Below are 25766 nucleotides of genomic sequence, written 5' to 3' on the forward strand. Positions count from 1 at the left end.
ATTGAATGTGTTGTCTTTGTACCGTATTGAATTAAATATAGGTCAGAGAGGATTTGCAAATCATGGCAGCGTTCCAGCTTTTCTGGAATCTGGGTTGTACCCATATGAAACTTCTACATATTTAGGGTCACCTTTAGCAGCAGGTAAAGTCTTGAGTCGATGTGTTTGGGTTCATAAAGTCAAGTAAAGCCTAATGAGGACTGCGATTGAACAACTTACTTCCGAGCTTCCGAGTTGAATTGAGGTCATTGTTGTTTTGAAGCCATTTCCTTCTTGGACTCGTTGTCTTGCTATAAAAATAAGTCTTCTCCCAAGTGGCAGATCTCTGTCAGACTGCAGCAGGTTTTCCTCCAGTGTTTTTTTTTGTTGGTATTTTTTCCTGCATTCATTCACCCACCTTCACAATCCCTCCAGGGCTTGCAGCAGGGAAGCTTCACCACAGCACGGCGGTGCGTTTATCAGGCTTCATTGTGGGGATTTTGGCTTTCTTTTAAGGTTTCACTATGCTTTAAACAAACTAGGGCAACAGCATGTGAGCATCTGACCAAGTCGAAGGGCAACTGTTTAAGCCTGTTTTGAATGGCTGGGCTTGAAAGAGAGGGAAAAAGCTCATCGCCATAGAAAGTGGTGAGAGACGGTGAATCCTAATGGTCTACATTTTTGGACCGTCGATCCGCGAAGGCTTTCATGGTGTTCCACTTGGATGTACACACAAAATGTGATAGAAGTAGTTGTGTAAAGGATGAAAAAAGGTAGCATGAAAGATAATTGAACTTGGAGAACTGCGGCTAATTTCAGTGTAATTTTTGTGTAATTTAAGCTGCTGTCATCACAGAGAAGAGAGTGGCTATTTCCACAGATTGCTCACTGCAATTCCTATAAAGGCTACGTGAGGTTCTAAGAGCAAGTCAATCTTCATAGACCACCAAGTTAAAATGCCAAATGTTAACTGTATGGGGTGAGAGGCTTGTGGCGGCCTGGTTTGAACCTTACACTGGATCTGTGCAGCTGGAGACATCAACAAAAGCAGAGAGGCAGACGGATTTTCACCTGAATGAACTAAACGAACTAATGGCTGAACTGAAATTATCCAAAGTAACTGAACTACTGCACCTTCAAAATAAAAGAAGGAATTAAAGGAAACATTGCTTCATCATTGAGTGTAATGCAATTACAACTGGTGGATGACTCCTCCCCTTCAAGTCACTGACTGCACAGATTTTTAGACTTGACAGCCACTCTGCAACGTTCTTAAAACCTGCTGGTTCACACCAATACAACTAGAAGAGACGGTGTGACGAGCTTTACGCTCTAAAACCAGTTGCCGGCAATTTGATCAGCTGAGTTGCAGGTGACACCATCAGCCAGCTTGAGTGGAGCTCAGACTGGCCAGTTCACACCGCTGAAACTTTTGTCTGCAACGTTCTTTGGTCTGAACTGGGCTTTAGGGTTAGCTCCACCATCTCATCCAAATATGGCCACTTCTGGCTCCAGGAATCCAAGATGTCGACGACAAATATGCCAAACTCAAGGCAAAACAGGAGTCCACAGACCAATGGGTGACATCGCTGCGGCTACATCCAATTATTTATAATCTGAACCTTTTTTTTTTTTTTTTTTTTAATTTTAAAGATATTTTTGGGGCATTTTTAAGCCTTTAATTGATAGAACAGACAAGTGTGAAAGGGGGAGAGAGAGAGGGAGTGACATGCAGCAAAGGGCCACAGGCTGGATTCGAACCCGGGCCGCTGTGGCAACAGCCTTGTACATGGGGCGCCTGCTCTACCACCAAGCCACCGACGCCCCATCTGAACCTTTTAAACATGTGGTCTGTGACCTTGTGGTTCTACTTAGAGCTTCTGGCTCAGTGACACGTGGAGCAGCCAATGGGAACTGTAAGGTTTTATTGTGTAATTCCTCATTTGGACAAACAGCTTTTTCTGTCCCTGGAATTAACGTGGAATTCTTAACCCACAAATCTCAAATTGGATCCTGATTTCGATCACTTTAAACTCAAACTGAAACAGTTTTAGAAGAGGAATTATTTTTGCAGTCATGAATAATTTGGTACTTCCTATTCCATGGTGCTAATTATGTATTGCAGTTTGCATCTTGTATTGTTCTGTCTGTATTTTTTATTGTTGTTTGTACTTTGCACTGTTACTTGTGTCCTTGTTGCTGAGTCTTTTGTATCTTAAGGCCCAGCTAGGGACAGCATTGCAAATTAGCTTAGGATATAAATGCTGTGCTGTGTGGCATTTTTGTATGCTACATACTTGTCCCTATACAAATAAACATTAAAAAACAAATAAACAAGTCTAAAATCATCTCCCAAGGTGGTTTGAACAATCAGCCTTCAATGCTTCTTGGACTGATTCACACTTAACTGTTCTGTTATCCGATAGCAGGCCAATCTACCCAAAACCAATGAAGTGACTAAGTGTAAATGGGGTCTTGTTGACCACCCTTTTTTTAAATTTAAATTTTTCAAATACTTTGCAGTACAACTGTTCAGAATGATTCTTTGTCTTCAGAGTGCAGTTATTGACAAGACACTGAATAATCAGCTGTGAAACTGTCAGATACAGTGAGTTCAGCCATTTTCAGAGATGAACTTCATCCATTTTTCTGGCAATTTCAAATGTTTACATCATGTTAAAGAAACCCGACACCATAAAAATCAAAATCCTGTTTAAATACTGTTTAGCCCACAGGACAAAAGAGAGAGGAGGAGGAGGAGGAGGAGGAGGAGGAGGAGGAGGAGGAGGAGGAGGAGGAGGAATTAAAAGGAAATCATGGTAATTATAAGTTCCCTCTACATTTTTAACAGCTTTACATTAAGTAAATTTATTAAAAAAAAAAAAAAACCACTTAACATGTACCATGTGAGCAATTGCAGTAAAAATGTCCTGTCATTTTCAACCGTGCTTTGGGGTTGAGCGATTGCATTAAGCACTGCTGTTCTCAGCAGCGCTCCCTCTTATGTACCAGATGCCAAATATATTGTGAGCACAGCAGCCCCATCAATAACGGTCCTATCATGTTTGAATAGAGCCATTACAATTAATTTACATAACAGAGACCTAGGATGTAAAAACATAAAAAGTTATTTACACTGACGCACAGATGATGCTTGCTCGCCACACCTTGACAGCACACAGATGATCGCCGTACAGCGACACTTCTGAAACAGGTGGCTCCACCTGCGATGATTTAGCTGTGTCATGGTAAAGGCTGTAACAGTGATTATTTCTATGCAGTCATTTATTTGTGTTTTGCTACCTCTGCTAAGGGCGTTAAAGGGATAGTTCAAATTTGTGGGGCTGTATGAGGTAGATTTCCGTAGTCGCTGTATTTCCTATAGTAAATGGTCAGCATGCCCCCATTTTGGAGAAGCAGACAGGAGTACCACCACTGAAGCAAAGCAATGTACTGCTGTGGAGAGGGACAGCAACAAAATATATTTTAAGCACTTACAAAGAGCTACGTAAAAAATCAATATCAGTCTAAGTGGAAGCGATATTAAGAATATTTTCACCATCTTGCCTTACAGTCAGACAGCTCTCTTCTTAAGGTGCAGACACACCAAACCAACATCAAAGAACTAGCGGCGACGAAAGCCAACTGTTGCGTCGTCTATGTCACCCTGTGTCAGTTGCATTTGAACACGCTACACGGACCACATCCGACGGCCAAGTAGCACGTATGTTCTGCGCCTGCGTGAGAGAACGGAGTGAGAGAGTGGTACATCCTGACAGCCGAGGGGTTTTCTATCTGTGCAGCCGAGCACCGCAGCACCTCCACGGACTATTACATCCAGACGGTCCTGGTGTTTCCTCCGCAGGCTCCACTTCACTCAGCTGCCCGATAAACCCGCTGCTTCTTCCCACTTTAACCTGAATAACAAACCAGGGCTCGGTGCCGGGGCTAGCTCAGAGACTAGCGGAGGCTAACTGGCTGTGCTTCCTTCCGGTCATGCTGCGGCTAACGCTCCGCTAGCCGCTCCCAGCTAGCTCCGGTTTGTTATTCAGGTTAAAGTGAGAAGAAGCAGCGGGTCTGTGGGGCAGCTGAGTGAAGTGGAGCCTGAGGAGGAAGCACCGGTAAGCCCTGGTTTCACTACAGGCAGATTCACTCGCTACAGGGGTGAGGAAATAAAACCTGAACAGCCAATCAGAGTGACCTCTCTCACTGACAAGCTCCGCCGCCGATTCAATATGCTCAATCGGCCGAAAAGCCGCCGACGCCAAAGTGCCGACGGTGCAGGACACACCGCAAAAACTGGGCTGACAGACGCTCACCGACTGCCCGACTTTGGTCGATGGCCAACCGTCAGCTTGGTGTGTCAGGGCCTTAAGGCGTTACATTTTCTCAACCATGAACTTTTGTATTCTTACACATGAGCTCAGCTGTGTACTGTGTTACACTGCAGCGACAACCAAGTGGAGAAAAAAAAGATACCTTTGTGAACCAGAGTTTACAGAAGAAAAACTTAAGCAGAGGGAGACTAAATGAAAAAAAAAAAGAGTGGAAACTGCATAAACTGTAATCCAGTGCTCCCAAACCCAGACAACTACTGCTGCCATGAGTGGGACTTGGTTACAACACAACTTCAGGATCTTTCTGAATCAGAAGATGCCAGGGCTTCACCCTTTATTCGTTGTTTGGTAAGACATTTTATCTATTTGTAGGTATTTAGCCCTTGCCCTTCAGCAAGTGTCTCTCTGGCTTGTTTAGTGGCAGGTTTACATAATCCTCTTGAGAGGAATGTTCAATGCAAACACAGAACTGTCTCAGTCTAGCATGTGATGTGTTGATGTCTATATTCAGTGCAACTAGCCACAGCTGCTTTCATTTCTTTATTTGAACAGCCCAGAATAAAAGCAACATATCCTCACAGAATTGTTTGTATAATAACCTATGAATTAGGGCTCCATGAATAACATCCTTAAGGTAAAGTCACATAATTAAGTTTAGGAGGCTAGGTTTAGGTAAGTAAAGTTACTGTGGTTAGGTTTGGGAAAAGAAATATGTTGAGGACTTACCTTAAATAAGTCAAAGTTCACTCTATGTTCACACAGTTCCCAACACCGGTGTCCTGGGGCAAAGTCCTTTGTTTTGTGAATCACCCACCATCCCAACTTGCTTTCTGCCTGGACCGCTCAGGGCTGCTTCCTTTACTCCTGTAAGCACATTGATCACGTGATTGCAGCCTTCCAAAACACATGGGTTACACATGAATTACTGGCTTATGATTGTGTGGGATATGTACAAATACTGGTGCATTACTTTTCACAGTCAAACACATTTAATAAAAAACAGCCAATATAAACACAGGCACGCACCATCTTTGAAATCAGTAGAAAGATTGTTTCAGTCAGTCTGACCTGTGGCGTTAAACAGAGTGTGGCCCAGCTGCACTTATGTGTAGGAATACTGAAATTCTGACTGATATTGATTTTTTTTTTAGGGTGGTTAAAATAAATTTTGCTGATAACCCTCACTGTCAGCAGTACATGGCTTAACCTCCATGGTGCCAATTGTTCAGACGACCCAAAATTCTCAAGTTCAGTTCAAGTGAAAAATGTCACACTGGACTGAAAGCCTATTTCTCTGACAGCTCGATATCTCAAAAACAAACACTCATTGCTTCCCATTCCTCTGAAAACACACTCTCTGCAGTTTGACAGCTCAATTGCCAGAAAAATATACGCATTATACAGTTCTGTAAACTATGTTGCATTTGTACTTTATTTTGTAGTGGCTATGTGGAAATGTTATTCTCAACAATGCTGTGGGGTACATGTGGTCAGGTCTAGGCACAAAAACCACATGGTTAATATTCTTGCTTAAAGCACCCACATTTGGAGCACAAAACCTGTTGGAAAAGCAGGAATGGGTAAGTGAAAAGAAAGAAAAACAGGTTTGGTGGCTCAAACGCTGCTGGGAAGGTGAAACTAACTGCAGGGAGTTTGTATTTTTGAGGAAACAGGACTTTAGAGCAATGGCCTTTTGTTTTGTGGATAATGGGCTGTCAGAGAAGTGGGCTTTCAGTCCAGTGGGACATTTTTCTGACTAACAGGGCTTTGGAATTTTGGACTGTTGGAACAATGGCATGGCACAGGCAATACTCCTGTCTGCTTCTCAAAACTGGGGGTGTGCTGACTGCCATCTGCTGTAGGTGACACATTAATTATAGTACAGTATTAACTACATATATACAAGAACCTCATTCAACCCCACTTCAAAAAACTTGAAGTATACCTTTACATTTTTGGTCCCATCTGTCAGTTCAGTATACATCATAAGAACGCCTTAACGGCTTTCATTTTATATTCAGCCATATGGACGGTAAGAATTGATTAGTTTGTGGGGCCCGCAGCTCTGTCCTGTGTCCACCCACAAAGCACATCCAATTTTAGCAACCTAGCAACTGCTAGGTGTGAAAACAATCAATGCTCTCCCACTCAACAAATCAAAACGGTAAATATGAATCTCTGCATGTTGTCGCTAAAACTCCAAAGACAAGCATTAACACCTTGTACAGCAAGCCTTTGTTCAAACAGTGCACAGATTAGTCAAAGCAAAGTTTGTAAGCATCTCTGCCCAGACACTGAAAGCACATGAACCATTTCCACTCACAGCAGAACATTTTCCTATTTAGCATTTACATCTGAATTAATTTGTATTTCTCTTGTACATTTTAATAACCCAGATTATGACGGGCATAAACGTTTTAGGGGGGGAAAAAAGGAAATTACAGCTCACATCAGAATTGCTTCTACATGACACTCTGTGATTAATTTGCAGCGGTTTGGAAAGTGGCCACAAACCCTGAGGGGAACTGGACATAAAAACAAGTAAAAAGCGAGACCAAAGAAACAAAGCTGTCAAATCGAGATTTATTTATAACGTAGTGGCTTTCTCCATAAGCCATATCTCAAAGGAGTTAAGAGGGAACAAGTCCACCTAGATCTGATTCGAGTTGTGAAACTATGAATGAATAATAAAGGAAGAAAGGACACCAGAAAGTTCCCGTTTGAAGGACATGATGTTAGTTAAAGCAGATTTCGTATATTCCAGTTTATATACAAAATTAACAGAAGAAGCGGAGGCGTCTTCTAGCTGTTGGGTTTGTCAGGAAAAGAACCAGATTGCTGCCATATTATTCTTTAACACCTATGAACGCTGATCATCGTTGCTTCACCAGCACAGATGGCGCTTTGCACAGCTCACCTTAAAGTCCCTGAGGGATGTGTTGGCAACATTTTCTTCAGCTGACATCATTTTCATACCTGGACGAAATCTAAATCTTCCTTCAATTTAATTACAGCGTGAAATATTCAGCCACAGCCCCAGTTAGAGCTCAATGTCTGTGCTTTAATATTTTAATTAACTGGGAGATACTACAAGTGAAAACAAAAACATCCAGGTCTTTTTATTTTGTGTCAATTAAGAAGTGTTAGGATTTTTTGCTTTCATAATACGTCTTCTTTCAGACCAAGAAAACATCTATAATACATATTCAGATCTAGATCAGATTTCTGTTCCGGAAATCAATGGAAAAAGTGAATATTTAATTAGATGAAGCCCCATTTGGAAGTTTAAACACTGAATATCAGAAAATTTGTAATACAAAAAATAATCGCCTGAATTAAAAAAGCAGCTTGAGACACAGGGATGACTCGTTCTTTTGGCCTGCAGCTTGGCAGGCATCTTAACTAGTTGTCATGCTCTCCACCCCGGGAAAAGAATCGATACAACATAGTATCGCAATATTTTGCATGGCGACATTGTATCGATACACCAACGGCAAGTATCGGTCTTTTATCATAAACATCATTAACTTTTGCAAATACACATTTTACGACAACTTCTGGTCCTAGAATAACCATAATAAAATCAATTGCTTTTTTGGTCCACTAGATGGTGCTGATTTTTCCAGGTGAGGTCAGCAAAGGTCTCAGTCAGCAGCATTTGGCAGGAAGTTAATCGAAACAAAGATGGAGGCAACGGAGAAAGAAATCAGAATCATACCAACGATGTTTAAATTAAACATCTGGATTAATTTTGGATTTTTTTAACACGGAAGGAAAGATGGACTTTGATATGACACATGATTTGCAAGCAGTGTCACATGAGAATACTGTGGGAATACTACGAACATGAGGGCTCACCTCACACTCCACCATCCAGAGAAAGTGTTAACCGCTGACGGCCAAGCTAACGCTAAACCTGCTCCACTGAAAAATCAACCAACACTGGACGCACTTAGCTCGACAAACCTTCCATCCAACTCTGAGAGAGCGAAGAAGAAAGCTGAGGAATCTTTGAGTACAGCAGGAAGGGTGGCGTTAACTTGTGACGCCTGATCTCAAAGGTCAGTGGATTCATATGTGACTATAACGGCACATTATCTCACAGAAAAATGGAAACTGCTGTTTCACGTTCTCCAAACTAGAGCAGTACATGAAACTCACACTGGAGCAAACATCACAGACCTCCTGATGAATGCAGCACAAGAATAGGGGATTGTTGTTGTCACAGACAACACTTCTAACATGGGTGTTGTCATTCAGTTAGCGGGACACCTGCATGTGAAGTGTTTTGCTCACATGTTTAATCTGGCCTCTTAGAGGGCGTTAAATCTGCAAACAGTTCAGTCTGTAAGGTCTTTGCAGCATTTCTGGCAGGTTTTCTGACAGTGTTACCAAAATGTCGTACTGCTCCTTTAAATTGCCAAATGCTGCTGGATGAATGCAACTTAGTGATATAAAGTTTTTGTGGGTTTTTCTGATTGTGACCGCAGGAGAACACCAAGGTCACTACAACGTGCCGGGTGGGAATTTCCAGCTTCTGCCTGAGTGAAACTTGGTCTTTACTTCACCCAGAGTGTCTGCTGTCCAGCGTCTGTCAGGTACAGAGTGAGACGATGTGGAAATCCAGACAGACGTCATTTTCTCCAGCATTTTAAAAGCCTGACAATAATTCTGGGATTTGGGCGCCTGATACATATTGCTGCAATAGAAATGATTAAAGTCGGGTGAACAGACTGAAAACTTCATCTTATGAGGTAAAACTGATGTTGATAAAGTTTTCCTTTGGGGAAATAATCTGCAGTTGGGAAAAAGGTAATAAATCGCAATATATTATATCGCAATACTCAGCATATCGCGATATTGCAATAATATCGTATCGTGAGTCCTCTGGTGATTCCCTCCTCTAACTCCCAGTGACAAAATCAGCTCATATACGTCTCTTTATAAATGTTGTTATCATACATATATCCATGGTTTGCAGAAACGTACAATGCCATCATTTTCCTCTAGTGACTGGGCTGGTGCATAATCAATGTGTTGTGGAGACTGATAACTTATTGGCATTCATCACTAACAAGAAAACATCCAACAAGCTCAAAGACCTTTGTTTTGAAACGTCTCAGCCAGTGCAAACATGAGAATCTTGACAAAACCTTCAATAATACATTTTGTTCTAACAAACAAAGCCTGTATTTACTCCGCTGCTGTTCTCACTCTGGATATCAATGATCACTTTGGTAGTTTTTTTCAGCAACACTACAGATGAAAAGCCCATCAATATCTATTACAAACACAAATTTAAGATTCTTAAACAAAATGGATTTCCTCAATGATTTATACTCCTCCTTTAGTAAGACATACTCTACCCATGACCCAGATTCAGCCTTACACTATTTTTCTAATATATTCACCTTCACTGCTGACAAAATGTTTTGAATAAAAACAGATCAAATCTTTAGTTTTCTCCTGAACCTGCTCTTGACATTTGTTCAACAAATAAACTACAGTGTGGCACACCGCTGCAGCTCCTGGCACAAACACTGGCTAACGGAATACTTGACAGCAGAGGAACCGTGTCATCACCTTGATAATAAGGAAAGCAAAACCTCAGTACTGCTGTCTCAAAATGCAATGAACCACACTGGAGCGTGCTGAAATCTCAATAGACTCAAAGTCCTCTACACTGCTCACGCGTATAATAAATAACACCGGCCTATTTTAAATAAATGCCATAAGGCAGTAGCTTGCATTATATGAAGTGTTGGATAACATATCTCAATATAACATTAAAGGAAACGCTCCAGACTGTCTTCCCTTCAAATGGCACATTTTCACTCAGACCTGTCACTGAGGTATATAATGCACTGATAAACAAGTCACCCAGTGAGGACCATTTTCACTTACAGATCTATACTCTTGCTGCCGTTACACACTGCTGATTCAACTTTTATCACTGCCAAAGTTCCCTCAATATGAAAAACCAGTCAGGCAGTTCCACCGCACAAAGGTGGTGACACTTAAAAACTCGAAGTTTCAGTGTACAGGATTTTGGGGGATATATTGGCAGAAATGGAGTTTAATATAATAAGTATGTTTTCTTTAGTGTATAATCACATGAAAATAAAAATTGAAATGTTTTTGTCACCTTGGAATGAGACGTTTATATCTACATAAGCCCTGTTTCCACCGAGCAGTACGGTACAGTTCAGTTCGGTACGCCTTCTTTCCGTTTCCACTGTGAAAATTTGTGGATGGTACCAGTGGAACCATTACCCCTACCGTCCCCATGTTTGGTCCCCCCTCTGTTGGGGTACCTAGCACACAGATCTGGTACTAAAAGGTGGAGCTGTGAACACTGCAGTCTGATTGGTCAGTAGAGGACGGTCACTCAGCTCAGGGCTGAGTTGTGTCTGGTTTTGAGGCTCATGTAACCACTGTTCATACCGTGGAGAGTTTTATTAGTAAACTGTAACTATAAAATAAAGGGTGTTTTGAGTCAGACAAAGATAACTTCATTCACTGGGCCGACTGCTGGCGACTTTTAAGGTGGAACGTTAACTTGTAATGTTACTCAATGCATGAGGTGATGTGTCTCAATCAACACACCTTAAATTTCACTGTGACAACTTTGACCATTATTTTAGTTTTTATATGACATACACTGTTGGTAATAAGTGGATCTTCAAACATTTATACATATTATGTGAAGGGCATATATTCTAAGCCTCACTCGGAGCAAAAGAAAAAGCGTCCTGGAGCGTTGTTCCTGTGGGCTACAGCGACACTAAACCCCTGAGCTTGCCTGAGAAGGACTAACTGCACAAACTTGCTATTTTTGAATATCCCACGGGGAGAGAGACTCTCACTGCAGCCTGTTTTATTTTGTTCTGAAAACGTTGTAGCCTTGTTCTGTGGACGATAAATGACATGCAGGCTTCCCTCTGTTTCAGGAAATACAGTGAGTGCTGGACGGAGCAGTGAGTGACAATAACCCCGCCCGCATTTAAAGGTAGTGTGCGGTGAAAACGCTAGGGTCTAGGTACCATGTCTGAAGGGTTACTTTTGGTTCCAAAGGTACCATACTGAAAGTGTTTGGTGGAAACAGGTCTTTAGAAAATGGGTCCTTGTCATCAGAGTCCGCCATATTGCACATATTTACAATACACAGTTTACAGTCAGTGGGGCCCCCCAAATCCCGCAGAGATGCCCTCAGAAATCTAGGGCCAGCCCTGTAATTGCGTCCAAAGGCATTTTGTTTCACGGCCGCAGATGACGCCCCTTGGAAATCCAGAACAAACTGCGACGCCAGTTGTGTCTGCAGGTCTTAATTTCAGGCTGCATACTCCCCCAACAACCTTCACCAATTAGGCAGGGCAACCTGTATGTAGCCCGTGAGGCAAGACCCAGGGCAAAGAGTCCCCAAAGCACTTGCCGCACACCTCGCTGCTGCTCATTAAAGGTGCCCTCTGGAGTTTTCTTGTAAACAAACCAAAGTTGTGTTTACATTATGTGCGACTCACCAAAATGCACTTTGTGTATCCCAGAGCACCGACAAATGTGTTCAACTCATTACCTTCCTCCTAAAACATTTGCAAAGCTAATTTTTTGGTGTATCTTAAGTCCGGCATTGTTTACATTCATGTTTACACGCCTGCAGTCTTCTTCTTCTATGGCTTTATTGGCACATGCTGCGTATCTTGGTGTGTTACTGCCACCTGTGGTTCAATAGTACAATATGTGTATTGTGCCATACATGTAGCACTATGAATCCTCGTGCACTGTTGGCCTGTATAATAATTACTTGCTTTGAAGACATGGTTGAAGACATGGTTAATAAACAGCGTTCTGTTTTATGTCTCTTTGATTCTGACAGATGGAGATGTATGCAATAACTGTCTTCAGATGAATCAGTTACAAGTGTATTTTATTATTGTCAATAAATCTATCTATCTATCCGAGTGCTTAAATACAAGTGCATAAAATCCAAAACAAATATATACAAAACAAATAATTCCAATAATTACAACAACTGTAAGCTGTCTTGTTTGTCTCTAATCCTACAATCGTGCCTGGAGCTGTGTCAAATAAGCTGCGCTCCATTGGTTTTGATGATTCTGATAAAAGCTCATATCTTTCTGCTAGAGTTAAGATGACGGTTTCAGACCTCCGTTTGGCTGTCACCTTGTCACCAGTTAGTATATATCAGTGTTAAAGCCAGCAGCTGGCGTCGAACATAATGTCTTTTCCAGGGTGATGTCAGAGATGCCATCTGAATTATTGATGTGGACATAACAGGTTTCAATAAGACGACGTGAATATACAGGCAGAAAAGGGGGGTTTTGTATTTATTCATTGATTCAGTCCCCCAGGCTTCATGTCAATAAAGAGGAAAGCTCCTAATGAAGCTGTGGAAGCCTCGATCGATCAATAAAGATATAGTTAATTAAGAAAGGTGAAAATGGGGGTGTGTCTGTTGTGTGAGACAGGCGAGTGACAGAAAGAAACAACAACTGCACTACAACATGGATAATGCACACTGGCAACATCTTTTCAATCAAGTAAGTGTTATGTTGCAGGATGGTGGTCGCAGTGGATGGTGGAGGACCAAAGGTCACTGGAGACTTTGTGTCCTGTCTCACACCTTCAGACTACTAAAACACTTTAAGGGTAGAGAAAGATTGTGGTCTATGATAAATACTGAAAAGCAAACATGTCCTGACCTGCCTCTAGGGATGCGCATTTTAAGTAACTTCCATATTTGAGTGCTTGCATTAATTTATTACAGAGGGAAAAAAAAATCAAACATAAGAGTAGGAAATTCGCCAGCAACAGTGTTGGGCAGTAACGTGATACAGTAATAATATTACTTTTTCCAGTAATGAGCAGTGTAACTAATTACTGATAAAATGTCAGTAATAATAGTACAGTTACTCCAAAATCGACAACTCATTATCACATCACTACTGACTTACAATACAAAAATCACATCAGCTGACTCATTTTTGTATCATCATTGCACTGCGCAGGAACGTCAGAAGCAGCAAGCTCGTTGGAAAGGTTGCCTTTGCATCATTTTGATTTGAAAGATGACATGAACAATGCTGCTGCGGGAAGTCAGACTAAAACTCCACTGCGAAAAACACATCCTCAAATTTCCGGTCTGAAACACCTTGGCTACTACGACTGACAACAGAACAAACAAACAAATAATAACAACCAAAACTGGATTCTAATCGTGGACAGCTGCAGCTACAAGGAAGTGATGCAGCTTGTGGCTGGATATGTGGTGGATGAAATGTTGCTCCATGAGTGGGAAAATATCAGTCACAGGCAACAGAAAAACTCACACAGTGGCACACATAAGAATGTTAGGGATATACGCAATTACCAATTTAATGGGGTGTAACGGAAAAGTAATATAATGAGTAGTGTAACGAATTACTGTTGGCAGGGAGTAATAAGTAAAGTAAAAACAAGGCTTCAACTTGTCTATTAAACCAATTGAAAGCTAACATGCGAAAAATCAGCCATCTTTCTCTCGCAGCCGTTAACGTAACATCGATTAGCCGCAGCACTGAGATACTGTCTCTGATCCGCTTTCCCCAGAGTCAGTTCACCGTCTGCCTGGTGGCATGAGCTAACACAGCAGCAGCTAATATCCAATACTGAGGAGTTTCATGAAAAGTCATATTCATATGTGGGAAGGGCAGGGCTAAGTACTCTATACGCTGACAGAATACTGACTTCCAAATGAGTACTTGAGTACTCATGCCCATTCCTACTTGCTTCCAGTTTTAAGCTTAACATTACCATAGAAACATAAATCATAGGGGCAAAATCAAACTTCAACCACAAATCCCTTGTGTTTCAACTCATATTCCATCCGCCCATGCATTTTTATCTGCCCAGGACCAGGTCACGGGGGCAAAGTCTTCCCGTTCCCCAAGGCGTTCCCAGGTCATATGAGATGGATCTGGATCTACCCCGGAGCCTCCCACCAGTTGGATGTGCCCAGAAAACCTATAATGGGAGGTGCCCTGGAGGCATCCTGATCAAATGCCCCAACCACCTCAACTGACCCCTTTCGATGCGAAGGAGCAGCGGCCTTACTCTGATCTCCCTCTGGATTTCTGAGCTCCTCACCCTCTCTCCCAGACTGAGCCCAGCCCCTTCTGGAGGAAATGTGAGCATTCATTTGAGCGGCTTGTATCTGTGATCTCATTTTTTCATTCACTCACCAGAGCTTGTGACCACTGATAAGGGTTGGAACGGAGATGGACCAGTAAATCAAGAGCTTCGCCTTCTGCCCAGGTCCCTCTGCATCACGTATTCCAATATTCAGTAACAGGAATACAAAACCAAAAAACAGTAACACATGACATTAATTTATTTTCCAATAAACCACCCTACTGTTCTGAATCCAACAATCAGTCACATCCCCCAACGTTTACATTCAGCAGCTGGAAATAATCCCATCAGCCATTAGTAAGACGACGATAAGCCTCTGGGGGTGAGGGCCAATATTTTGGGAGATTCAGTGTAGCCAGCAGATATCTGGGCCAAGACTTCCTCTACCATGTGCCGGTCAATTCAGCTAATCTCTATGAACAGCTTTCTACATGTGAATGCAGATTTGGAATGTGAACGGATAACTGTTAATCGATTAAATGCCAAGAATCTTTTGGATCAGTTGAGCATGTCAGTCTATGGCTTGATTTTGCTACTCTTTAGTTGACTGTTGACTGAAAAACCCAACCTTAAATCTCCTGAAACACCAGTGACCAACAGCACAACAACATTAAGGTCCAGGAAATACACACCACTAAAGGTAAGCTCTCTGCGGCCACGGAGGATGGCCAACCAAAACTAGATTTTAATCATGGACAGCTGCAGGCTACAAGTGACAAAGGACTAATAAAGCCTGTCGCTGGACATGTGGTGGATAAAATGTTGCCTCTCTCTAAGACTGACTGTCTATCTTTCAGAAACCCTTGGGAAAACACCAGTCCCAGGCAACATACACCCCCCCCGGGAAAAAATAATTTGCAAGCTATCTAGCCTTATCTGTGCTTCCTGGAGCACAACACTGTTATTGACATCCATGTCCATTCAAGTTCTAATCTTTCATCCACAAGGTAAATCCCACTGAGCTTTACTCAAAAAGGGAGCATTTGGAAATTTCCAACATTATGCCCCATTTTTCCTTTCTTAGCTCAGCTGACTTTCTTCTATTGGAGACTGACCCCCCAGGTCAAAAAAAGCCTGCTTTAAGCCTCAAGTTCAGCATTTCGGCTGTCACCATCTTGGATTTTCAGAGCTGTTGAGGAGTGAGGGCATCTGGTCTAGAAGCCGAGGATGCTATCCACTGACAGCCTGTCACTCAAAGTGGCCCCACCCTTAATTATGTGTAGCTGCAAGCCAAAATAAACCGTAAACAGGTGAGCTATATTAAATTCAGACATCAAGCGTTCAAACATTGCCTCGACAACCCTCTGTCCAGGCATGGTCATCTTTTCTGATTCCACCAAACAAGTGGTCATGGTAGAACTCACTGTACCCTGGGAGGAGCAGATGGATGAAGCCCAAGAGCGAAAGCTTGCCAAGTACCAGGAGCTGACGGAGCAGTGTAGGAGGCAAGGCTGGAACACCCGCTGCAAGCCTGTCGAGGTGGGATGTCGAGGCTCTGCAGGCCAGTCACTCTCACAAAGCTGGGGATAGTGGGGCTGGCTGAAAGGAGGGCCTTTAAGAATATCATCAGTAGACATAGAGAGCAACCGTGGTCTACTGCTGCTGGGGTTGCCTAGGTGAGAGTGTTTGATGTTTGAAAAGACCTAAAACACCCAATGACCCCAAGATACTGCTGATGCATCCTGGCACATCCACAGGATGTATTCTACAAGCCTTTGTACATTTATGAATGTCGGAATTAGCTTTAGAGACCAAAACAGCTTTTTGTACCAGGCTGTAAACATGTTTATATCTGCTGTAAAGGTGGGCATTTCATCATGGGGGTCTGTGGGGACTGACGAAGCCAGTGCCAGTCCCAAGTGGCCCTTCAAAGAACTGGCACTTCCTCATTGGCTTTATTTTTGCACCCTGGGGTTTGTCGCTTGTCTTCTATACTATCTAATCACATTTATGTTCTGCAAGCACCATGATTTACTTAAATATCTGCACATGTAGAAACAAAGTCTTAACATACACATATATTAAAACATTAACCCACTACCCAAACACCCAAACAATACAATATTTCCACTGGCAATAAACAGAATTATCATAATAATTCATTCCTCAGTCCTACATAATAATATGCACAACAACAAACAACTATTATTCATAGCCAATTTTGGATCTTACATTAATCACGCTTTAGTTGCCACGAGCAGATATCGAAGGGAAAACAAATGAAATCCGGTTCATTAAAAACGTGTCCTTATTGTGTTAATTATAAATTTAATCTGCCCAACATTATATCGGTTGCAAAATTTAAGTATATAATTGTAATGTTTTGATGACACGGCTGCAGAGGCATTTGGTGTTGTGGACTGTCCTTTAGAATTAATATAAGCTGCACTCTAGTAACAGGGAAACAATCCAGCAGCGTTTCCAACCATGAGTGTTAATTTAGAACGCTGATGAGGAAGCTGTATCAGAGCTGAGAGGTCGTCTGAAAATAACACACACATTCAGCCAATTATCAGTCCTCTAGGTCTGTTGCCATGGTGTAAATCCATATTAACGCATGTAAGTCTATATATTTATGAAGCAGGCATTCCCTAAGGAAAGCCTGACCTCCGTATACAATCTCCAGCTCTGTAGTATCACATCCCTGCACAACAAAGTGTCTGTGGCGGCTGTTGATTGGCAGACTCTCTCCTCCCTGCAGTTATCTGATCTCACAGGCCAGGCTCTACCCGACAGCCAGTCAGCAGCCGTAGAGGAGGAATCGGCAAAAACCCAACCACTTTGTCATCCAAGACGCCTCTCTCAAGTTCTTCATCTTAATCACATCTTGTAGCCGGCGTTGGCTTTTCTGATAGCGCATTAAGCATTCCACGTGCATCCCCGGCCATTTAGTGCACAACAAAACACACAGAGATCAAACCGCTGGTCAAGTCAAGTCAGCTCTGCCGAAAAACCGTCCAAGAGTTTACAGTACCTTGATGAGAAAATGTGATCATTAAGTGCGTTTATGCAAATGAGGCTGCTTTGTTAGAGTGATGGCAGGCGGGGATCTGCAGCAGCATAATCAGGCATGTAAGGTCATGAGAAATGATGGAGCAGCAGTTCTCTCCCTCTCTTCCTCCCTCTCTCTCCAACCGGAGGATGGAGCGTGCCACCTGGCTCATCTATCACAGCTGGAACTGCTGAGACGGTGAGGGCTGCCAATAAACAATCCTCACAAAAATGGAGCACACAGAAAATCCACTTACAAGCAGAGAGAGGGCCTCTGTGGATCCCATAACATCCAATGTACAACTATGAGTATACCGCATTCGTTCACAGGTCCATTAATGCTTTGCAGTGGTTGCATTTTCAAGTATATGAAACAATAGATGTATATAGCTTAAAAAATATACCCTGTTCGATCAGAACTATGTGGACATTCATTGCTTTTGCTTTGCTTATATTTGATGCAAGGCTGTATTCAGTGGTTTTGGCTTTCACAGACATCTTAATGCTGCAGCTTCCCGTGATAGTTTAGACAAAAATATGCTGCCTGACTTTGTGGCAAAGGTCTGGGGAAGGCTCTTCATAAATGTATTTCAGAGTTTGGTGCAGAGGAACTTCCTCAAAGAGCCCCGATCTAAAGCCCATAGAAAACCAGGCCTTATCACCCAACACCAGTGCCCGACCTCGCTAATGCTCTTGTGGCTGAAAGAGAGCAAATCCCTGCAGGCGGGTTCCAGAATCTTGTGAGAAGTCTTCCCCAGAAGAGTGGAGGCTGTTGTAGCTGCAGATTAATTCCCTGGGTTTTGTAATGAGATGTTAAACAGTCACATGCAGTATGGGTGTAATGTTCGGCCGCCTAAATGTTGTGTATATTCCATTATATGCGCTATACTGAAGTTGCCAGTTATGAAAATACATATTAGAGGGATATCCTGTAATTATCTGTGGTAATTATGATAACTTAATGATTTATTAGGGCTAAGCTTTGCATTTTAAATACTGATAATTCAAACTTAAAGGGACAGTTCACCCCAAGATCAAAAACACATATTTTCCCTCTAACCTGTAGAGCTGTTTATCAGTCTAGATCGTTTTAGTGTGAGTTGCTGAGTGTTGGAGATATCGGTGGTAGAGCTTTACGCCTTCTCTCCAATATAATGAAACTAGATGGCACTTGGCCCCATCCTACATCGCAGACCTTCTTACCCCCTATTTGACGCCCTGACTTGGGGGTCCTGGATGTCCAACGCTCCAGACTTAAGCTCAGTGGTGATCATGCCTTCTCTGTGTCTGCCCCCAAAATGTGAAACAGCATCCCCCTCCCAATCAGATCTGCCCCCACCATTGACTCATTTAAGTCCTTTGAGTACTTGTATTCATTTGCATTTGAGTCCTCCTGATGTGGTTTTCTTTGATGCGTGCCTGTGTATGGTGTGTCTCTAAATGTGGGTATCTGACAGTTATGTTGCCTCTTATGTATGTGTTTTTATTCCTTTTTTATAGCACTTTGGTTGAGTTGAGTTGGTTTGTGGTGCTCAAAGCCCACAAAAATACAGCTTAAAAACTCAACAACAATGTCTCTTTCCAGAAATCAGGACCTGCAAACTCAAGATAATCCACAGACCTTGTTGTGAGCAGTTTCATGTAGGAACTATTTTCTTTCTCCCCAACTACAACTGAAGACCATATCACCACACAGAAGGAAGAGTGCATCTACTCATGGACAAGGTGCTTGTGAAGCGCAAGATGTAATATAAATGGCGTCCTCTTCAGCTGAGCTGTAATTCTAACTAGCTCAGTGGTGCTAGGTGAGCTAGCAGTAGATGCACGCTTCCTTCTGCATGGTGATGCGGTCGGCAGGTGTAGTTCGGTAGAAAGAAACATGATCCTACGTGGAAATGCTCACAACAAGAAGTGTTTTCAGACTGAACTGTTCTGGGAATATTCCTTAAGAGGAACTGCCCACTGAGGAGCTCCCACAAGAACTACAGATCTTCAAGAGCCTTTTTTCTATTTGCATTCTGTCACCAATAGGAACTCTGAAGTGACGTAGGGTGATGGTTGGCGTAGCAACATCATGTTATTGAAGATTCTTTTATTGTGCTTCAGCAAGTGAAAATCATGTTGCATTTCCCCCATTGCACACAGGTATACTCAGTAAAGTCTTCACTGGTGGCCCATCTGTCCATGTTTTCCTCCTTTTTAGGGTTGTCACCAGCTGTTTGTATTTTGTTTACATGGCTAACAGATGTTTACAATATGGTGCTTGCCATTGCTGCATTGGCTCATGTATTCGACCAATGACAGTATACATATGTCACTTAAGTTTCTCTTCTGCTGGGAGAGTACCTACTTTCTGAAAGGAGCAAAAAAGTCCCTCAAACTGCCGTTTGAAGAACAACAGTCGTTCCTGGTTCTTGCGTTGCTGACACAACAAAAAGGAGGGGGTTCTTAGAGCTATGAAAAAGTTTTTCTGGTCTGAAAGTCTGTATGTTACCTTGTGTAACAAGGTCATGATTTCTGCAGAGACACTGCTGTGAAGTTTTTCAGATGTACTTGTTTGGCTCTGAGCACTACAAGCCCAGCGCCATCTAGCTCCATTATATTCAAAAGAGGGCAGACATCTCTACGGCCGATATCGCCAACGCTCGGCAACTCACACCAAGACTATCTAGATTGATAAATAGCACTTCAGGTGAGAGGAAAAATTTGTATTGTTCAAGGTGAACTGTCCCTTTAAACTGAAGAATAATGTCAAAAACATGTATATGTTTCAAACCCACTCTGAACTTATTCCCAAAACTGATATGACCATTAAAAACAAGATAGAATTAAGTAAGGTCTGTTAATACATATTATAGGCTACTTATAGTCTTTTAAATCTTAAACTACGCTTCCCTGTGCTGCACTTAGGCAAATGGGTTGCTTGTAGAGACATTTATGTGCACCTTTGAAGATGTAAAATTCCAGCTTTTAGCTCAAACTGGTGTCAGGTGGTGAGTAACAAATAATATTTGAAGTAATGGATGGAAGATAAAGCAAAATGTGTTTTGTGTTGCATTAGAACAATGTTTTACGAGCTACAGTTTAGAGGAAAGTTCTGCATCCCTAACAGATTGTGCAGTGTCAGGGGGGAAATCTCCTCACCTTCACCAGCCCATTACAGCGTCACATTATTGCTCATGAGGTACGCAACATGCTGTAACACTCCGGGTGTCAATGTGGGAATCACACCACTTCAGACGTCTTCATCTCACCTTGACACGCCCCGTGTTCTCTTCATTGTGTTTCTGCTCTACTGAGCCATTGTAATGTAGCCCGTTGCCGTATTCTCAGAAGAACCTTAGAGTAACCATGGACATAATAGATGTGCTGCATCACATATAGCAACACAACAGGAACATCCATCCCAACAAAATACTGTGAAATAGAGGACATTGTGCACCACATGAATCCTTTTCCAGAAATTCAGAGAAAAACTCAACGCAGTCAGAGTAAATGAGAAAAACACCAGCTACTGAAGACTTTAACACTTAACACAATCCTCAGCAGTTGTCTCAACAGTAGATTTAAATGTTCATTAACAAAATGATCCAATAAATACAGTAATGGACTCCACAGCCTTAGCATGACAAAACACTACAGAGCAAACACTGCAGTGCACCGGGCTTTTTCCACCACTGTAACTGAGATAACATGGGCTGCTCCTCGCACAGAGAGCAACATAAGTCTTTTAACAAGTAGCAAAGCTGCTGTTGCAGGTCAATGCTTTTAAATTATAAATGACCTCATTAATTGATTTTGCAGGAGAGTGTCAGGAGTGTGTCTGGTTACGTTTGACATTCAGGTCCTTCTTAGGTGAATAATTTTTATAGCTTTTTTAAAGGTGTGTTATATATTCAATTCTATACTTCATGTGTGTTCTACTACATATTCATTATTTTATTATAGAGGATAATGCAATAATAATGTTTAAAAAAATCATATACAAAATAAAAAACAGACCTAAGATGCATTATTTGTCATTTTTCAGCCTGGTCGCCAATGTTGCCATTGTACATTTCTGCAAACCAAAGATACTTTACATTTGTAAGTTTCTGTATTAGCGTAGTTCTCATTACATGTATATAAGCTGACTTTGTGAGATAAAGGGATGGTGGATGGTCTGTCACCAAGGCAAGACGGCTGCTAAACTGCAGACCCATGCAGACCATTGTTCAAGACCAACAAACAACAAAACTGGTTGCTTTTTAGAGAGGCATTGGCAGCATTTCCAGTGACGATTGTGCCACCAAACTAGATGTTTTTTAGCAAGACATCTGCAGCATTTACAGCAGAAATTGGCAGCACTTTCTGTGGTGATTGTGCAGTCAGACCAGTTCTTTTACAGGGAGACATCTGCAGCATTTCTAGCAGAGATTGTGTCACCAAACTGGTTGATTTTTAGCAGGAAAATGGTGGCATTACCAGTGGCAGCTGTGCCACCAAAACGGGGTATTGTAAGCCAAAACATTATCTTTTCCTAACCATAGCCAAGTGTTTTTTGTTCCTAAACCCTGTTAAGTCTTAGAGCTGCTGTGAAACTGCACCTAGTTAGGGCAACAAAAAAGTTTATCTTGGGTGCATCGGTAAAATAGACAACCAAGAAAGGACGGCAGAGGAGATACCAGCACACCAATGCAACTGGGCTGGACAGCCACACAAAAAGGTTCACAGGCTGAACGCAAAAAAAAAAAAAAAAAAGTTAATTTATTTGTAGATGATGCGATTAGTACAATACTCATAGGACAGGTCATTGTGATTTGGTAGTCGGGCTTCTGCTCCTCAGACTTGATCTCATCTAACTTGTGGTACGAGTGATTCATCACACGTGGTAGTAACCTGTCTGTGTCTGTATCTGTTCTGTGAAGCACTCATGTCAGCAGCACTGATGATAGTCAAGGACTGAAACGTTTGCTGCTGTTTATTTTTTGCACTTTGAGCACCCTTCTTTCTGTGCACAGATTACATGTTTTTAACACTGATCTCAGCCTGTGAACCTTTTCTGTGGCTGTCCAGCCCGGTTGCATTGGTGTACATGAATCTCCACTGCTGTCCTTTCTAAATGTTCCTAAACCCAACCAGACCTTAATCACGGTGTTGTTGAAACATAAAGATATGTAGTTAAACATATCTGCTACATGATGACGTACAAATGATACATATCGGTAGAAACGTACAATGCCAATATTTATTCCGGTGATTGTTTTGCATTTTTACAATGGAAGCTATGCGTTGAGAAACTTTTTAATTACTGTATTTTGTAAATAATTGAGATGACAAGTGACAGTATTGCACGTGTACCTTTACATGCAAATCTGTTTTTGCAACAAATGCAGCCTAATTATTAACAAAATCTATTTTCTGGTACAAGCAAAGTTCCTACACCTTTGGGCGACTTATTCATTTAATTATTAACTTTTTTAATACCACTTAAAATTAAATTTTACCAGAATTGAAGATAAAAAAAACCCCATAGGCCAACATCATTTAGAGGTTAGGGACAATTTCACCCAAATGTTAATTGTAAAATAAAACATGACTTTTTTCGTTAAAGTTAAAAAAAAACTTGATGATCTATGGTAAATGCTGAATTTTTTTTTAACAATTTCTAAAGAACAAGGGGGGAAAAAATCAACATATTATATCATTATAATAGTATCTAATTGGTTTGAAAAAATAAGCGTGTTGTTTTTACATTTGATTAGATGTGGTAAATGTGTTTGTGTTGTTGGTTCTGCTGATTTATAAAACCCTTCTCATGTCTGAGCATTTTTAAGACTTTTAAAAGATTGATTGAAGACATTTTAACAACAATTAGGGCCTTTTAAATTTATGAATTCAAAGCCTTTTAAGACTTTTTGAGGATCTGCAGGAACACTAAAAACATAAGTCATAAATCAGAGATGAACCACAAATTATTTATGCTTTTCAAAAGGGACTAAAAATGACACTCTGGCGAGTGTTCAGTGAGACAGACTCGAGCAATCTTCATTTCCAGCGTCTGTGTCACTGTTGTTCACCCTCCGATGCTGTTGGAGTTCCTCCTCTTCACAAAATCCTCACACATCCGGCCAATCACGCTTTTCTCACATTACATGAGCCAATCAGTTGTTAGCTGCTGCTCTATAAATATCATTGTGATCCTGTCTTTTCGACCTTATATAGCACATCCCCCACATCCACATGATCATCAGACTGAGATTCAGCTGAGAGGTTCAATTTTCCACCTTCTGGCTTCCCTCCACCACCAGCAGTGTATACTGTAGACTCTGGGGAATCCTGCCCTTGGTATCTTCATTTATAAAGAAGTGTTAATAGAGTCTACGTGCCGAAACTTTATTTGCAACATCAATAACTATTCTATATACTGGATATTCAAATCCAGTTGATTTCTCTTTATTTGGCTGATTTAAAATCATTTCATCTTCTTCTTGAGTTCATCTCTCAGACTCACAGACATCATCACGTAAGTGCTCATGCTGCCATGTATCACTTATATCCGAACAAATGATATGTTGCTGCTTTGCTTTTTAGCCTCCGCTGGTTACATAATACGAGCGTCTTCTGAGCTGGTGTGACTGTGCTAATGTAAGTTCGCAGTGTTGAATATGTGACATTATGAGACGTGCTGTTTACTTAGCGCCTTTAATGTAGTGAGAAATGATTCACCATTTGCTGCCATTCACATCCTCAGAGTGTCTCCCTGTGGTTAGGGTCAGCTCACCTCCCGCTTTGATGATCACTCATCGTCAGACAGGCACTTTCAACGCCGGCCAGCTCTGGTTTCTTACACCTGTTGGTTTCAATAACTTCCCCCCGCAATCATGACCTGACCTTTTCAGTCCATAGCTGTGTTTGAGGTTGTACAGCTCACTGTCATCTTCATCTTAACCCGGCACAGCACGTCTCCTCTCTCTTCAACCTCTCAAAAAGTGATGCTGCCTCTCCCTGCAGTGGCTCAAAGACTTGCGAGCTCCACGAAAACAAGGTCCACAGTTGTTTTGATCCTCACTGTTATTTTATTTATTTATTTTTTTTGCTGTTACAAAAAGGGTGTTGTGGTTAAGTTTTGTTTCTGAACAATTTTTTATCCTGTTTTGTCCTGCAAGCGGCCGGCCCTGCTTTGAACAAACCCTCTGCAGACTGACATCAATTTAAGCATTTTAGTATGGATATTCACAGCTCTCCAACGATTACTCTAAATGATTTGAGTGACTCTTTGACCTTTTGTCGAACACCACCATCAAATAAAAACTTTCCCCTGACCAAACTGTGCCTGTGAATATTAACAATCCACAAAATTTATACTAATGACTACTGCTAGACTAATACTAACACTGGACTAATACTAATGAAGCTTTTAGTTCAAGAGGGGCGACAATTATTCAGTTTCATCATAACAATAGAGTTCCATCTCTTAGTTATTAAGCTGGATTTATACCTACGCATCAGGTCTGTGCAGAGCCTACGCCACAGCTTACGCACGTGGCCTGCGCTGTTGTGAGCATTTGTACTTGTGCGGTGGTGTGTCTGTGTCACTCTGCAAACACTCTCCAAAACACTAGTTGGTGGCGGGGTTTCAGCAAAGTGCTGTAAAGTTTAATTGATTCAAATCACACCCAAAACACACATTAAACACACATTAACATGGCTTAATAGAGACAGTTTCAAACACAAGTACACAAATCAGCTTCACTATAACTCGCAGCATTCACAGACAAACACTTGTCTTTATCTGGACACATTTTCCCCACAAATACAAGTAAGTAAGTAAGTAGTAAGTAACTTTTATTTATATAGCACCCTTCATAGTACGCGTACACAGAGTGCTTAACAATGCAAACAATAAGACCACAGTTCAGTAGGTCACAATAAATGTGCAACTGAAAATTCTAGAAAAAACATACACACAGGCATATGGCAATGCAAGGTCAGTGCATGTAGAAGCATAAAATACATAAATAGATAAAAATAACAATAGAACATGATCACATGGCACTGCAAAGCCAGAGGAAATGAGGTAGACAAGCTGAGAGACAACAGAAAGCGGCAAATAAAACAATGGATACGGCCTAACACTCAAAAGCTAGTCTGTACAGGTGAGTCTTTAACTGACCCTTGAAACTATTTACTGACAGGGCAGATCTCAGACCCAGGGGGTCTGACATGCTAACGTTATTAGCACAAGCCTATGGCATTTTACACTGTAGAAATTAGGCTAGCGGCTAGTGG

At 41.6% G+C, this 25766-nt stretch overlaps 1 long non-coding RNA gene across 1 annotated transcript in view; it reads right to left on the reverse strand.

Moving 5' to 3' along the window:
- Positions 1-5099: 5099 nt before the first annotated feature.
- Positions 5100-25766, reverse strand: part of LOC126393249 (uncharacterized) — a 49684-nt gene continuing 29017 nt past the window's right edge. The window contains exon 3 of the long non-coding RNA XR_007570248.1: positions 5100-5180. This is a non-coding gene — a long non-coding RNA (uncharacterized LOC126393249). The remainder of the gene's footprint in view (positions 5181-25766) is intronic.

This window comes from Epinephelus moara, chromosome 7 (assembly GCF_006386435.1).
Source record: "Epinephelus moara isolate mb chromosome 7, YSFRI_EMoa_1.0, whole genome shotgun sequence".
NCBI lineage: Eukaryota > Metazoa > Chordata > Actinopteri > Perciformes > Serranidae > Epinephelus > Epinephelus moara.